Here is a 14,189-nt window from a genome sequence, read left to right as displayed (position 1 = left end):
GCATGCCTCTACAAGAGAATGAAGTATTTAGCCCAAGCGATGCGGTGCATTTTGTTGCAATGGGCATGTGTCGATTGTGTATACACGTACAAGTCAAAATAAACTATGCTTTGCAAGGCTGTGTGTTCAACCGTGCACATACAGTCTTGTTCAAAATAATAGCAGTACAATGTGACTAACCAGAATAATCAAGGTTTTTAGTATATTTTTTATTGCTACGTGGCAAACAAGTTACCAGTAGGTTCAGTAGATTCTCAGAAAACAAACAAGACCCAGCATTCATGATATGCACGCTCTTAAGGCTGTGCAATTGGGAAATTAGTTGAAAGGGGTGTGTTCAAAAAAATAGCAGTGTCTACCTTTGACTGTACAAACTCAAAACTATTTTGTACAAACATTTTTTTTTCTGGGATTTAGCAATCCTGTGAATCACTAAACTAATATTTAGTTGTATGACCACAGTTTTTTAAAACTGCTTGACATCTCTGTGGCATGGAGTCAACCAACTTGTGGCACCTCTCAGCTGTTATTCCACTCCATGATTCTTTAACAACATTCCAAAAAATGATCCACTTTGCTTCAGAAACAGCATTTTTGATATCACCCCACAAGTTCTCAATTGGATTAAGGTCTGGAGATTGGGCTGGCCACTCCATAACATTAATTTTGTTGGTTTGGAACCAAGACTTTGCTCGTTTACTAGTGTGTTTTGGGTCATTGTCTTGTTGAAACAACCATTTCAAGGGCATGTCCTCTTCAGCACAGGGCAACATGACCTCTTCAAGTATTTTAACATATGCAAACTGATCCATGATCCCTGGTATGCGATAAATAGGCCCAACACCATAGTAGGAGAAACATGCCCATATCGTGATGCTTGCACCTCCATGCTTCACTGTCTTCACTGTGTACTGTGGCTTGAATTCAGAGTTTGGGGGTCGTCTCACAAACTGCCTGTGGCCCTTGGACCCAAAAAGAACAATTTTACTCTCATCAGTCCACAAAATGTTCCTCCATTTCTCTTTAGGCCAGTTGATGTGTTCTTTGGCAAATTGTAACCTCTTCTGCACATGCCTTTTTTTAACAGAGGGACTTTGCGGGGGATTCTTGAAAATAGATTAGCTTCACACAGACGTATTCTAACTGTCACAGTACTTACAGGTAACTCCAGACTGTCTTTGATCATCCTGGAGGTGATCATTGGCTGAGCCTTTGCCATTCTGGTTATTCTTCTATCCATTTTGATGGTTGTCTTCTGTTTTCTTCCACGTCTCTCTGGTTTTGCTCTCCATTTTAAGGCATTGGAGATCATTTTAGCTGAACAGCCTATCATTTGTTGCACCTCTTTATAGGTTTTCCCCTCTCCAATCAACTTTTTAATCAAAGTACGCTGTTCTTCTGAACAATGTCTTGAACGACCCATTTTCCTCAGCTTTCAAATGCATGTTCAACAAGTGTTGGCTTCATCCTTAAATAGGGGCCACCTGATTCACACCTGTTTCTTCACAAAATTGATGACCTCAGTGATTGAATGCCACACTGCTATTTTTTTGAACACACCCCTTTCAACTAATTCAACTACTTGCCCAAATGCACAGCCTTAAGAGCGTGCATATCATGAATGCTGTGTCTCATTTGTTTTCTGAGAATCTACTGAACCTACTGGTAACTTGTTTGCCACGTAGCAATAAAAAATATACTAAAAACCTTGATTATTCTGGTTAGTCACATTGTACTGCTATTATTTTGAACAAGACTGTACATAGGCATAGACTTAAAAAAAAACTATACTCTGGGCTTTAAATTGAAATCTCAGATATTGTGTGAACTCTGTTTGTATTCATGTTTGGCTGTTCAAAAGGTCATTGGTTCAGAAAAAAATATATGACTAGAGCCTCGAGAGATTATGCTGTGGTTGCCGAATACAGACATGGGCACATATGTTCATGACTCATAAATGATTACAAAATAGTTTTGTTTTCTGTTTTAACCAGTGCAGTTATATAAGAACACCCTCCCTTCGATGTGAAACCGCTGGACTTGAACCAATAGCCAACTGCCGCTCTCGTGACCAAACACTTTCCCTGCAGTGAAAATGCACAGGAGACCACACCAGAGGATGATGGGATACGTGTGACACACACACACATACACATATAGGATTGGACATGTTGCTTCTGTTGACTAGAATTAACACACCTGCTGTTTAGCCTGTGAGTCATACAGGAACCAGGAATTGCAGCACAGGTCTCCACTGTCCCATCTGTCTCTCTGGTGCACTGCTGTGTGGATCAAAAATTACATTAACACCTCTCACTACTATCTGTCCCCTCCACTCACCCTCCCGTTTTTAGAAAAAGACTGATTTTTTTTTACCCTTAATTGCTCTTACAACTGTATTTCTACAGGGACACCAAATGAAATGTAGTTTATAGCAAACTGAAAATTATAATTTTACAGTATGATTCAGTATTTTTTTACAGTGGTTTGTATTAGGGATGCACCGATAGGATTTTTTTTTACCGATACCGATTTAAACAGACAACTTCTGGCCGATGCCGATACCGATATTAAACACTTGTATACATTACCATACAGTTGGTCTATTAGCTAGTTTATTTCTGCATCAAATAATTTTTACTGAACATGGATTGGATCTAATTAACATTCAACTGACCAACATCATAAGTGGAGGCACAAATTAAGCTAAAACAAATATAAAAAGACAACATGACAGATTCAAAGGTTGTTTTTGCTATTCAGCATTTCTTTTATTAACAACATTAACTCATTTTTTTTTTTTTTTTTACATATAATGGATTTCTTTAATAAACACAAACAATGCCAGTGCTATTGCTTTAAAAAAGTTGGACTTCTTTCCCCCACTAAAGTGCAGTCTGTTTTTATTATTGTCCAAGACACTTGAGCTCAAAACAAAGGTTTTCTGTTGTGCTTAAGTATTGTGCACAGCAGAACATTAAATAATTTTAATTTAACAACAGACATGCAATTCATTGCCTTTATGCGGTTAATTAATAAACAATCGGTATCGGCCTTTCTCGTGCTATTTCCGATATGCCGATGGTTTCAAATTCATCAAAAATCGGCCGATAAACATCGGCGGCCGATACATCGGTGCATCACTAGTTTGTATGTACACTGGATTTCTTACTTCGTATTCTTGTCTTGTTTTCCAGTACAAATATTTAAAAAATTTTAATTTGAGACACATTTACTTGAGAGGCAAAATGACTCATTTATATTCAACAAACATCAAAATTAAGTGTGTTTATGCTTAAAACATAAAAACTGCTAATGGGGTAAAATAAATAAGGAATAATTAACGATGGGACGTTGAATTATTCGAAAATAATGCACAACCAATGTGGCTTGACACAAAGCGGAGTGCCGTTACACCATTAGTGTGCATTATTTTCAAATAAAAGGACCAGGGTCAGTTATTCTGCTTTTACCACAGTTAACACATACATTGCTCTGGTGGTTATTTTAAGAGATTTGAAAGGTCAGGTGTGCGTTTATCGGAACCAATCAACCAATCAAGCATTCAACAGCCCCGTAGTATAATATTTAAATAAGTTTCACCTCTATATGCTTTGCCTATAATAAAGGTCTTAATAGTGTTTTAATGATTTATTAATATCAAACAATTCTTACATCGAGATACATTTACTTGAGAGCAAAATGACAATATTTATGTCTTGTTTTGTTTTTAAATGTTCCTAAAAAAAATTGGGTTAGTTAGGGCCAGATTATCCATAGATGGGGCACCAGGCAATAGGGGGGCATCAAGGGCTCCAGACCAAATGGAGTTTTTGACACAGCGCGAGCAGTTTGTTTTACAAGTACCCGCGCATGTGCGAGCACCCGTGACAAAAATACGCAATGCGCGATTGGGTTTGTACCGCTCATTTGCATGACGCATCAATCATTTTATGTAAACATGTTCTCGATTGAATCTACCGATTGGTAAACGCAGCCTGGGTAAATTCAACACATATCACTCAGAACACTGCAAGACGTGCGGCGCGGGTTTAATTAGACATTGCAGAGATGAGACAGAGAGAGAGCTGGAGAACTTCTAGTCTACACTAACACCAAACATATTATAGATTAGAATAAAGGTCTTAAACATCAGTGCTCAGTTTAGAAAAATATAAAAGACAAGAAACGTGTAAATGATACAAGTATGTAGATTGCCCTGCCATTCATCTCATTACAATATGCTATCTGGATATAACTTATTGTATATGTATGTGCCTAGAATTAGTAAAGGGGGTTGTATGATTCTTTGGTTCATAACTTCCTATTCTAAAGGTTTCATCAATTGTGCACAATGCCATGTGCAGCAACTGCATAGTTAAGTCTATTTAGTATTTTTCAGTTATACAGTTATTTTGGGAAAAACAGGAATAATTGCACTGCAGGCTGATTTTAGGTGTGCCCTAAATTTTCTGCTTGCTCTCCTAAAATTTTCAGTCAGGGGCTACAGTGCTCCTAAAAACAAAAAAGTTTGTCTGGAGCCCTGAATGACTTTTAATATATATATATTTTTTTTGGGGGGGGGACTTCAAATGTGATCACCCTAGGGCACTACACTGTGTTAATCCGGACCTGCTGTTAGTGCGGCAGTGAAAAAGTTAATTGAATCAAGTTAAAACTTTAATTAAGTTTAATTTTTTATCACACTGGCAGATATTTTTTATCTGCTTTAAGCTTTTTTTAACCAAAATTTTCAGGAAAAGTTCACCAAAAATGAAAATGAAGGTGTTTATTTACTCACCCTCAGGCCATCCAATACGTTGGTGACATTTTGTCTCCAGTACAACAATAAAGAATATATTTTGCAGAAACCGCAGTGTTATGTGACTCATATAATGCAAGTACCGTATATTTTCAGGACTATAAGTCACGTTTTTTTTCATAATCTGGTTGGTGCTGCGTCTTACAGTCAGGTGCGCCTTGTAAGTCAGTATGAGGCAGAAGACAACATTACCGTCTGCAGCCGTGAGAGTCTGCTATACAGTATTCTGCTCCTGTATTTATGTAATTCAATGGATTCTGTAATGTGGAATGACGAGCCTACAAACTTCATGCTTGTTGGATTGTTTGGTTAATTTAGCCTGTTCAACCTTCCAGATATGTTCTTTATGCTATTGTGTATCGTGTAAATAACTGATAATATTACTTGAACGTACATATATCTATTCAGCCTGCTGTTCTGTCTGCTATTGTTTAGTTGAATACTTTGCCTTTCCAGATTAAATGTCTGTTCTTTGGCTTGGATTTTGTGAAATCATTTTCTAAATAAATGCGACGTACTGTATAGTCCACTGCGACTTATATATGTTATTTCGTCTTAATGATGCATTTTTGATTGATGCGACTTATACTCCAGAGTGACTTATAGTCTGGAAAATACTGAAAATATCTGCCACTTTGACAGTTCAAAAAGCAGATATATCCAATACAAAAGTAATCCCCATGACTCCTGGTGACATTGATATCAAATTAAGCAAATAGGTTATTGCAAATAATGCATAGCCTCTGCTAAACACGAGCATGATCTTCTTGTTGTGGTGTTTGGTGGTGGTTGGCAAACCAGCCATCAAAAACCCAAGAAGGACATTTCAAATTTTTTATCCTTTTAATCTTTTAGGTCGTTTTTCTTCCAAAGTACATGTTGTGAAAAAATACTAAGACATCTATTTTTTTGCAGTTTAATTCATATTATTTACCGGCAATGGATTTCATTGCATGAAAACCTCTATAGAATCCTCTTTAGAATATAGAATGATGAAAAAGAAAGAAGAGATTATACCATTACAAATGATAATACTTTTCTAACTTTACAGGAGTTTAAAAACAAATTTGGACTGATCAATCGAGATTTGTACAGATATTTTCTATTAAGGCCCTATTTCAACACATCAATAAATAAATAAGAGGACTGGGTTCAAAATTCTATAATAAATATATTTCTGTCTACCTATAAAGCCACAACAATTAGTAAATTATTTCCAAATTATACTGGTCTTCAAAACCAACAAATTTACTCGACTTTCTATTAAAGCAAATTGGTAAAAAGACGGAAAAGTGTTTATTAAAGAAGAAGATTGGTCAACTATTTGTAAATTTAAATGGGAAACTACATGCTCTGACCAATGGAGGCTCTTTGCATGGAAAAATATTATGCGATTCTTTATAACCCCAGCACAAATGAACCATAGGTCAAGATACACATTGTTGGAGACAATGTAATTCAAAATTGGCCAATCACCATCATATTTTTTGGGACTGCCCTGTTATAAATATATTTTGGAATGACATCCACAAGACTTTGGAGACAATGTTGAAAATTAATATTCCATTTCGATTCAATGTTTTATATCTTTGCATCTTTGATCTTCAAGAAACTAATATTGTTTATTTATGGAGAATACTACTGATAGAAGCAAAGAAGGCTATTACATGCAGATGGCTTCATCCGGATCCACCTACTATGGAAGATTGGAAAGGGATTGTATCCAACATATACAAGATGGATCTCTCACATTAAGGGCTCTATCTTACACCCGGCGCAATGCAGCGCAATGCGCGACGCAAGTGTCTTTCGCTAGTTTCCACCCTAATTTTCACGTTTAGCGCCTCGTTGTTTAAATAGCAAATGCATTTGCGCCCCCTTTTGCACCCATGGGCGTTCTGGTCTGAAAACGAGGTGTGTTCAGGCGCATTGTTGGCGCGTTGCTATTTTGAGGCAACTAAAATAGACTACGCCATTGACCAACAAAAACCTGGTCTAAAGTCTAAAGTCAATGGACGATCAATGTGTTTTATGTTATTTAAAGAGCGCATTAGTAAAATGCGCCTATACACGGGAGGACAACGCGGGTTTGCTTATCACAAAGTACATGAATGCGCAGCAGCACAAAAATGCTTTTAAATATGAAAGATTAAAGGATTGAATGTAAAAGATTATTATTGAGTCTCTTGGACTTAAATGAGGACTAATTATGAGACGTTAGAAGGCGCAAAGAGCTGCTTCACCTGTAGCCTGGTAAGTATACATGCTTTGCTTTGAACAAATGCGTCTGTTTTTAAATGTTTTTTTTATGCTACCTCACGGATTTACTGTATATGATGACTCTGTACATGTGGATATGGTGAGATGAGAAACATTTTTAAGTAATGCTTAAAAAAACTCTTTGCTAAAAAAAACGCTGTCCAAAGTGCTGAAACGTGAGGAGAGCCGTTTGTAAATTCTTTATCTCCTGTTTGTTACAAATAAAGTATTTTTAGAGTACAAACCTTATCTTACATACTTGTAAATTTATTTTTTGATGATATTGGATAGCCATACATTTAAAGCAATTACAAGCCTGCTTTTTAACTTCCATGACTAAAAGAAAACGGGTTTTAAAGGTTTTAATAAAAAAATAACAATTTCAATACAAGTGGAAAAACAACACAATTATTTAACATTAATCTTAAACTGGGGATCTTCTTCCTCCGCTTAGTTTTTCAGTTTACAAAGTCCGTCATCTAAATAGGGATTAGACTAACACAGTCTCACCCCATTTCGTCAATATTTGACGACACTTGACCATTGTCTCACCCCATTTCGTCAATATTTGACGACACTTGACCATTCGTCATATGTTGACGTGAAGGGTATACCTTTCGCGTCATTTTTTGACGAACTGGGGACTTCAATACTATTACGTCCGTTGCATTCTCTTTCCTATTTTATTACCATTTGCGCGTCGGTTTAGGGTTAGATTACGCAAAATTAAACAGTGTACGCGAAATTAAACAGTGTACGCGAAATTAAACAGTTGTCACCTGGCGTTGGGGTTAGAAACAGTTGTCACCTGGCGTTGGGGTTAGAGTTAGGTTTGGGTAGGGATGTCATTATGTAAATCTAACCCTAAACCGACGCGCAAATGGTAATAAAATAGGAAAGAGAATGCAACGGACGTAATAGTATTGAAGTCCCCAGTTCGTCAAAAAATGACGCGAAAGGTATACCCTTCACGTCAACATATGACGAATGGTCAAGTGTCGTCAAATATTGACGAAATGGGGTGAGACTGGGTTGATTAGACAGCGCCAGAGCAACTGGCTTTTAAAGGGGATGAGAGCTGTGACTCTCATTGGTTTACTGCACGTTACGCCGAAAATACTCCCATTACAATAGGACCTACTGTACCCTTTTCGACCATGCGCTCGGCGCAAAAACCATTTTTCCCGTCGTTAAATTAGCAAAAGTGGATTCGGACACGCCCATTTAGACGTTACGCTGTGCGCTTTAGACAATGCGCTTAGATCGTTAAAATAGGGCCCTTACAGTAAGACAAAAAGGAGCATATTTATGGAAGTGATTGCGGGATTTTGTGGATGCAGACGAAAACAAATAGTCACACAGCAGAAGCCACCAAGTTGTACCTAACTATTAAATAGAACAGCGGGTGAAGGTGTTGTAAACCCCATAATTGATACCATACGGTACTGGACTCTTTTGTTCATGTTGTTATTTTCTTTTGTTTTATTTCTTTTGTTTTTTCTTTCTTTTGTTCATAACGTGTTAACAATGTACATATACTTTGAAAAAGAAGTCAAATGGATATGATATATAGGTTTCACAAATGTCTCGTACCACTGTAAACATGACTTTTGCTATTTTCAAAAAATAAAATTAAATTAAAGAAAATAAGAAAGGGATGTCATAAGAAAAGAGAGACAGCTGGTCAAGCAAGGATTGAGACTAAATAACATACTGTATGTAAAAAAAAACACATTTCAATGGAAGATGTAACACAGCAGCTCAGATATTCCTGAACCCTCTTGCCTGACCATATCTGAAGAAACACAATCAATAATTCAATCTTCAGATCTCTGAAACTGACAGAACAACAAAAGCACACACACACACACACACACACACACACACACATACAGCAGATAACGTTAGTATTGCCTTTGATATACACACATTGGTCTGCAATCAGGAAAACCGCAGTTGCATTTCCTTTCAAGTGTCAAAGCCATATCACCAAAGTTTGGAATATGTACACATACAGGGATACACAACATGAAAGATTTAATACTGAGGTTGCAGATTTTAAGTGGATAACGAAATCAATACGCCGACTGGCCCGAGAAACACTGCTATATTTTCTGACAGCATTTCTCTTTCAATAGTATCTTGAGCTGTGTGTTTTTCAGGGTTTGAGGATATCAGCCGGAGGTCTCATGCCTCAGCTGTTAAAGTGTCCGATTGATTTCTGTGGCTTAAGACTTTTTTCACGCTGAGATTTTTCTCTGATCTGAGAACGACAGTAGTGGGGATAAAAAGACAAGGACGATGCTGAAGTGCGTGAAGAAAGGACATGCAATGTCTGCGCGTGTGCACACGTGTGTTGTTCAAATATTTCTCTCTTTAAGCAGATTACCGCATCCAGCAAATAAGATATGCATGTAAGACATATGCATGCATGTGTAAATGAGCGTACATGCTCTTTGTACATTGCCACGCTGTCATATTTAATAATTCAGTGTGTGATTGTTAATTAGTTCATTCCACAGGCTAACAGAAGGTCACTTCCACGGATCACGATTGTGTACGTTGTGACAAAACGAAGCTGCTGTTTGAATGTTACACAAGCACACACACAACGCTTCAGTGCTTCATCTCCTAGAAGACTTTTTCTTATCCGTCTTTGTGACTGCCTTTTTCTTCAATTCCCCTCCTATTCCCTCCATATGTCTGGCACTGATGCGTGCCTCATTGCCGTTTGCTTAGGCTATTACATTTATGCATTTGGCAGGCATTTTTATCCAAAGGGATTTGCAGTGCATTCAATCTATACATTTATTATCAGTATGTTTGTAAACCCATGACCTTTGCGATTCCTAACACAATGCATTGAAATACAGGAACATTAATATTATTTGTTGGTTTAAAATGATCCTAAGTGTCGAGTGCCAATCTTGACACCTGCCGTCTGTGTTATGAGCTACTCGCGGAATTGCTATTACTGTATGTTGTTAGCATTAGTAAGTTGTTTTGGTCACATACAGTACTGTATGCATATGAGCCAGACCACCCTAAAAAATAAAAAAACATCCCACCATAAATTATAGGAAAATACTAAATTAATTACAGTAAGTACCTTAAAGTGCTCAACAGGTGTCAAAAAATTATACGTTTTTAGGTGTCATTAATTCATTATATGTCTTTTTGTTTCAATAGCATAGCTGAGATGACTGGCCATTAAAAGAGCTACCCTGTTAAATTGATGTAATATTATAACATAATATAATAATGTATAAATTATGTTAATGTATGAATATTTTCAGTGAGCTACCTCCCTAAAATGAGTTTTTGCAGGGTTGGTTGCCTGAAAATACTTTGTTAAAGTTTATCCAAAGAGAAATGTTTTCTTAATAATCTTTACTTTCATTTGTAAAGTTGTCAGGGGTACTGCAAAAAGGCTGTAAATAAGTAAAGTGTCATTAATAGTGCCAACACACCCTTAAAAGCCATTGCCTGACAACACAAGTCACTTTTGCAGAGCCATTAAAAAGATTTGTTAAACCATTTATGTTAATGCAAATTAGCTAGGGGAAGGAGAGGTTGGAACAGAGATATAAACATTACTGAAGATTCATTGTATTATTGCGGCGAATAAAGAAAGTTATTTCGGTGGATGCATTTTGACCACAAATCCAAAGCCAAAGAAACGGGGGCAATAACAATTGATGTGTCCACTGCACTCCCATGTGAGTCTATAACTTCATGTAAAAATAATACACACACCTGAAATATTTTCCTATGTAGCCATGTATTGTATGCATTACAAACAAATGAAACTGGACATCTTCACAGATTTAACATCACTTTTAGTAGATTTAATAGCCTTTACTCTTAACCACCAAATGGTTTTAGTAAATGCATGCATGGCTGAGTTAAAGGAGAAGTTCGTCACATCATGACATGTTTTATTAACATCTAACAAACAGAAGGTTTTGTAGGTTTATTGTTATCATTTTAAACCTCGAAGATATTTGTTTGTTTGGATTGTTTGAAAACCTCTTACTTTGATATTTTATCTAATACAGATTATGCAATGGCACGCATACTGTAAACAACGTATTGATTTGTGGTTTACAATTTTAATGCAAAGCCCTCTAAGTCCGTCTGCAATAATTTCACTTTAATGGCAATGAAAAGGTTATTTTCACTGTAAAACACTCTTAGTGCATGCAAGCTTTTTTTAGCAAAATCCTCCAATTTAAAAAAATCCTCTTCTTTTAAACAAGATATAGTAAAGATTTGCTAAATTACTAAAGCTGTAACTAGAAACATTGCAAATGATAAAAGTCAGAATGTAAGAATGAAAAAACTGAACCACACATTGGGTGGTGATGTGGTGCGTGTGGCTGCCAAATTTGGGTTGTATTCAGGTCCAACAAGTTTGAATGGGATTCACAGTCATATCTCTCACAAGGCATCCTTTACTGTCCTTTCTAAATAAAGGTAAAAGACTCAAAAATTCTGTCAGGATCCTAATATATATGGTTAAACTCCTTTAACTGGGTAAAAAAATAAATGAAATTGTCGTTCACCCAGTGTTCATCCGTGCAATCAGAGGACTTGTCAAAATTGGCATGTAGTTTAGTGCCAATAAACTGCTATTTCTGAATGGCCTTAGGCCAGGGTTAAGCCAACCCAGTCTCACCCCATGGCGTCAATATTTGACGCCACTTGACCATGCGTCAACAGTTTTTTGACGAACTGGGGACTTCAATACTATTAAGTCCGTTGCATTCTCTTTCCTATTTTCTTACCATTTTCGCGTCGGTTTAGGGTTAGATTTACATAACGACATCCCTACCCAAACCTAACCCTAACCCCAACGCCAGGTGACAACTGTTTAATTTCGCGTACCTAATAGTATTGAAGTCCCCAGTTCGTCAAAAAATGACGCGAAAGGTATACCCTCCGCGTCAACTGTTGACGCATGGTCAAGTGGCGTCAAATATTGACGCCATGGGATGAGGATGTGTTGGTTAAGCAGAGTTTATTTGTGAGAAATATTTGATAAAAGTATTTAATAAACGTATGATTAGGGCTGTCGCGCTAACCGCATTACCGCATGACCGCGCTACTGACAAGCCCAACCGCATGGAAAAAAAGCAACCGCAACAACCGCGCCTTCACGTTAAATTCATGAAACTATATGCCGCCTTGTTTTTCACGTCATACAGTACACGTATAATAAAGGCCAAATAGATTTTTAAGAGTTAAGAGAGTAGGCCAGTTTTTTTCTTAAATTTCAATTAAAAATGTAATACTTCATATTTCGTTAATTCATACAGTGAATGTGTGGAAAAAGTAAAACTGAGATGACAGAATAACTGTGGCGTCGTCCGCCTCTAGATGCAGTTTTAAAGATTAAAAGTACTTTAATATAACTGATCAACCCAAACGCCAAAATATAACTGGTTGCTTACCAGCATTAAAACCTCATAAAAAAGACCTTTATAGGTTTTTTCTTTGTGCATCTGCAGCGTCCGCTCCATGGATGCAGCCAATATAACGCCGCGGTTGCTTTTGTGAATTGACTGCACACTTGACTTTCATCTAGACATTTAGATAAACAAGTTTTTCATCAACAGTATCTGCGTGAAACATTATAAACATTGATGATCATCTGCCGACTCGACTGTTTCATCACATCCACACGGAGAGTCTGCTTTATTAACGGCTTTTCCTTCGCTCCGCGTGAGCTAAACGTTTCCGCTTTTTATTTTTTTACTCGCATATATTTCTACATATTTTCGACAAAGGAAGATACAGGATATAATGTAAGTTATTACAGATAGCATTTAAGTTTGTCCGAAATGATGACAAATCTGTGAGACTAAAAATTACCTCTCCAGCTTAATTTAGCCAAAATAATGATACATTCGTTTTCATACTTTATATACTGTATAAACGTTAATTTATCTACTAATATATTATTAAAATGCCCTAAATTATTATGCATTGCCTTCTGTATTGCATTCGTTTTGTACATTTACAGGTGCACAAATACTGGCTAATTTAAATTTCTTTAAGACACTGCTGTGTTCTGTTTTGACCGATGCTCTTGTTAATTTGCGCTTAACAAGCCTAAATGATGTTCTTCAATTTATTTTTGTTTTCTCAAAAATATATTTAGCTGTAGTATAGCTTGTGTTAATCTTTTTTTCATAAGGGGAAATATGTAGCCTACCCTTCTTCTACATTAGTTGACCTCATTCTGGATTTAAAAAATAATTTTATTTTAGTAAAGGAAGGCGGTAAAACCGCATACCGCGCTGGTGAGCCACGCAAAATCACCGCAAGGGAAATTCCTTCACCGCGACAGCCCTACGTATGATACATACCAAGAGCATTCGGTTAATATCATTAGCTTATTTTTGTATAATATTAAACTGTACCTGTCAAAATGATTCGTTTTGCAAATATCACGAGTCACGACTGGTCAATCAGAATCAATTATTCCAATGAGCCGTGTAAGAACTATATGTGCACCGATATATCGGCCAATGATGCTTGCTATGCATCACAGTGAAAGCAGCAGGAAATGGCTTAAGGATATATTTATATAGCTATTTATATATTTATATATATATATTTATATATATATTTATATATTTTCAAACCTTTTCAGATATTTTCATGATAATAAAGAATCTGTATAATGATAATGTTTGACGAGTGTTGTTTTTTAAGCATGTTATAAACACTCAAATTAACAGTGATTTCAGATCGATAAGGACTTACTGATCAAAAGCCATAGTACATGAAATAGCTGTACATAATATCGGCTGTGCGATTCATAATAGTTATCGGCCACATATTATTAGTGTATATCGGCATTTATCGGTGCACCCCTAGTAGGGGTGGCACGGTTCACAAAACCCTCGGTTCGGTTCGTATCACGGTTCTATGGTCATGGTTCACGGTTCAGTACGGTTCTTGTTGTTATTTTTTCTTTAAATTTTTAACACTCCAGAAATGTATTATCTTATTAATGTATTAATTATCCAAAATGTAGGATTCAGTATTAAAAAAAAGTTATATCATGTAATCATGCACAAACTGAATTTGACTTTAAGCA

This window comes from Paramisgurnus dabryanus, chromosome 9, assembly GCF_030506205.2.
Source record: "Paramisgurnus dabryanus chromosome 9, PD_genome_1.1, whole genome shotgun sequence".
In the NCBI taxonomy this organism is placed as follows: Eukaryota; Metazoa; Chordata; class Actinopteri; order Cypriniformes; family Cobitidae; genus Paramisgurnus; species Paramisgurnus dabryanus.
Note: the sequence above shows the minus strand (reverse complement) of the source record.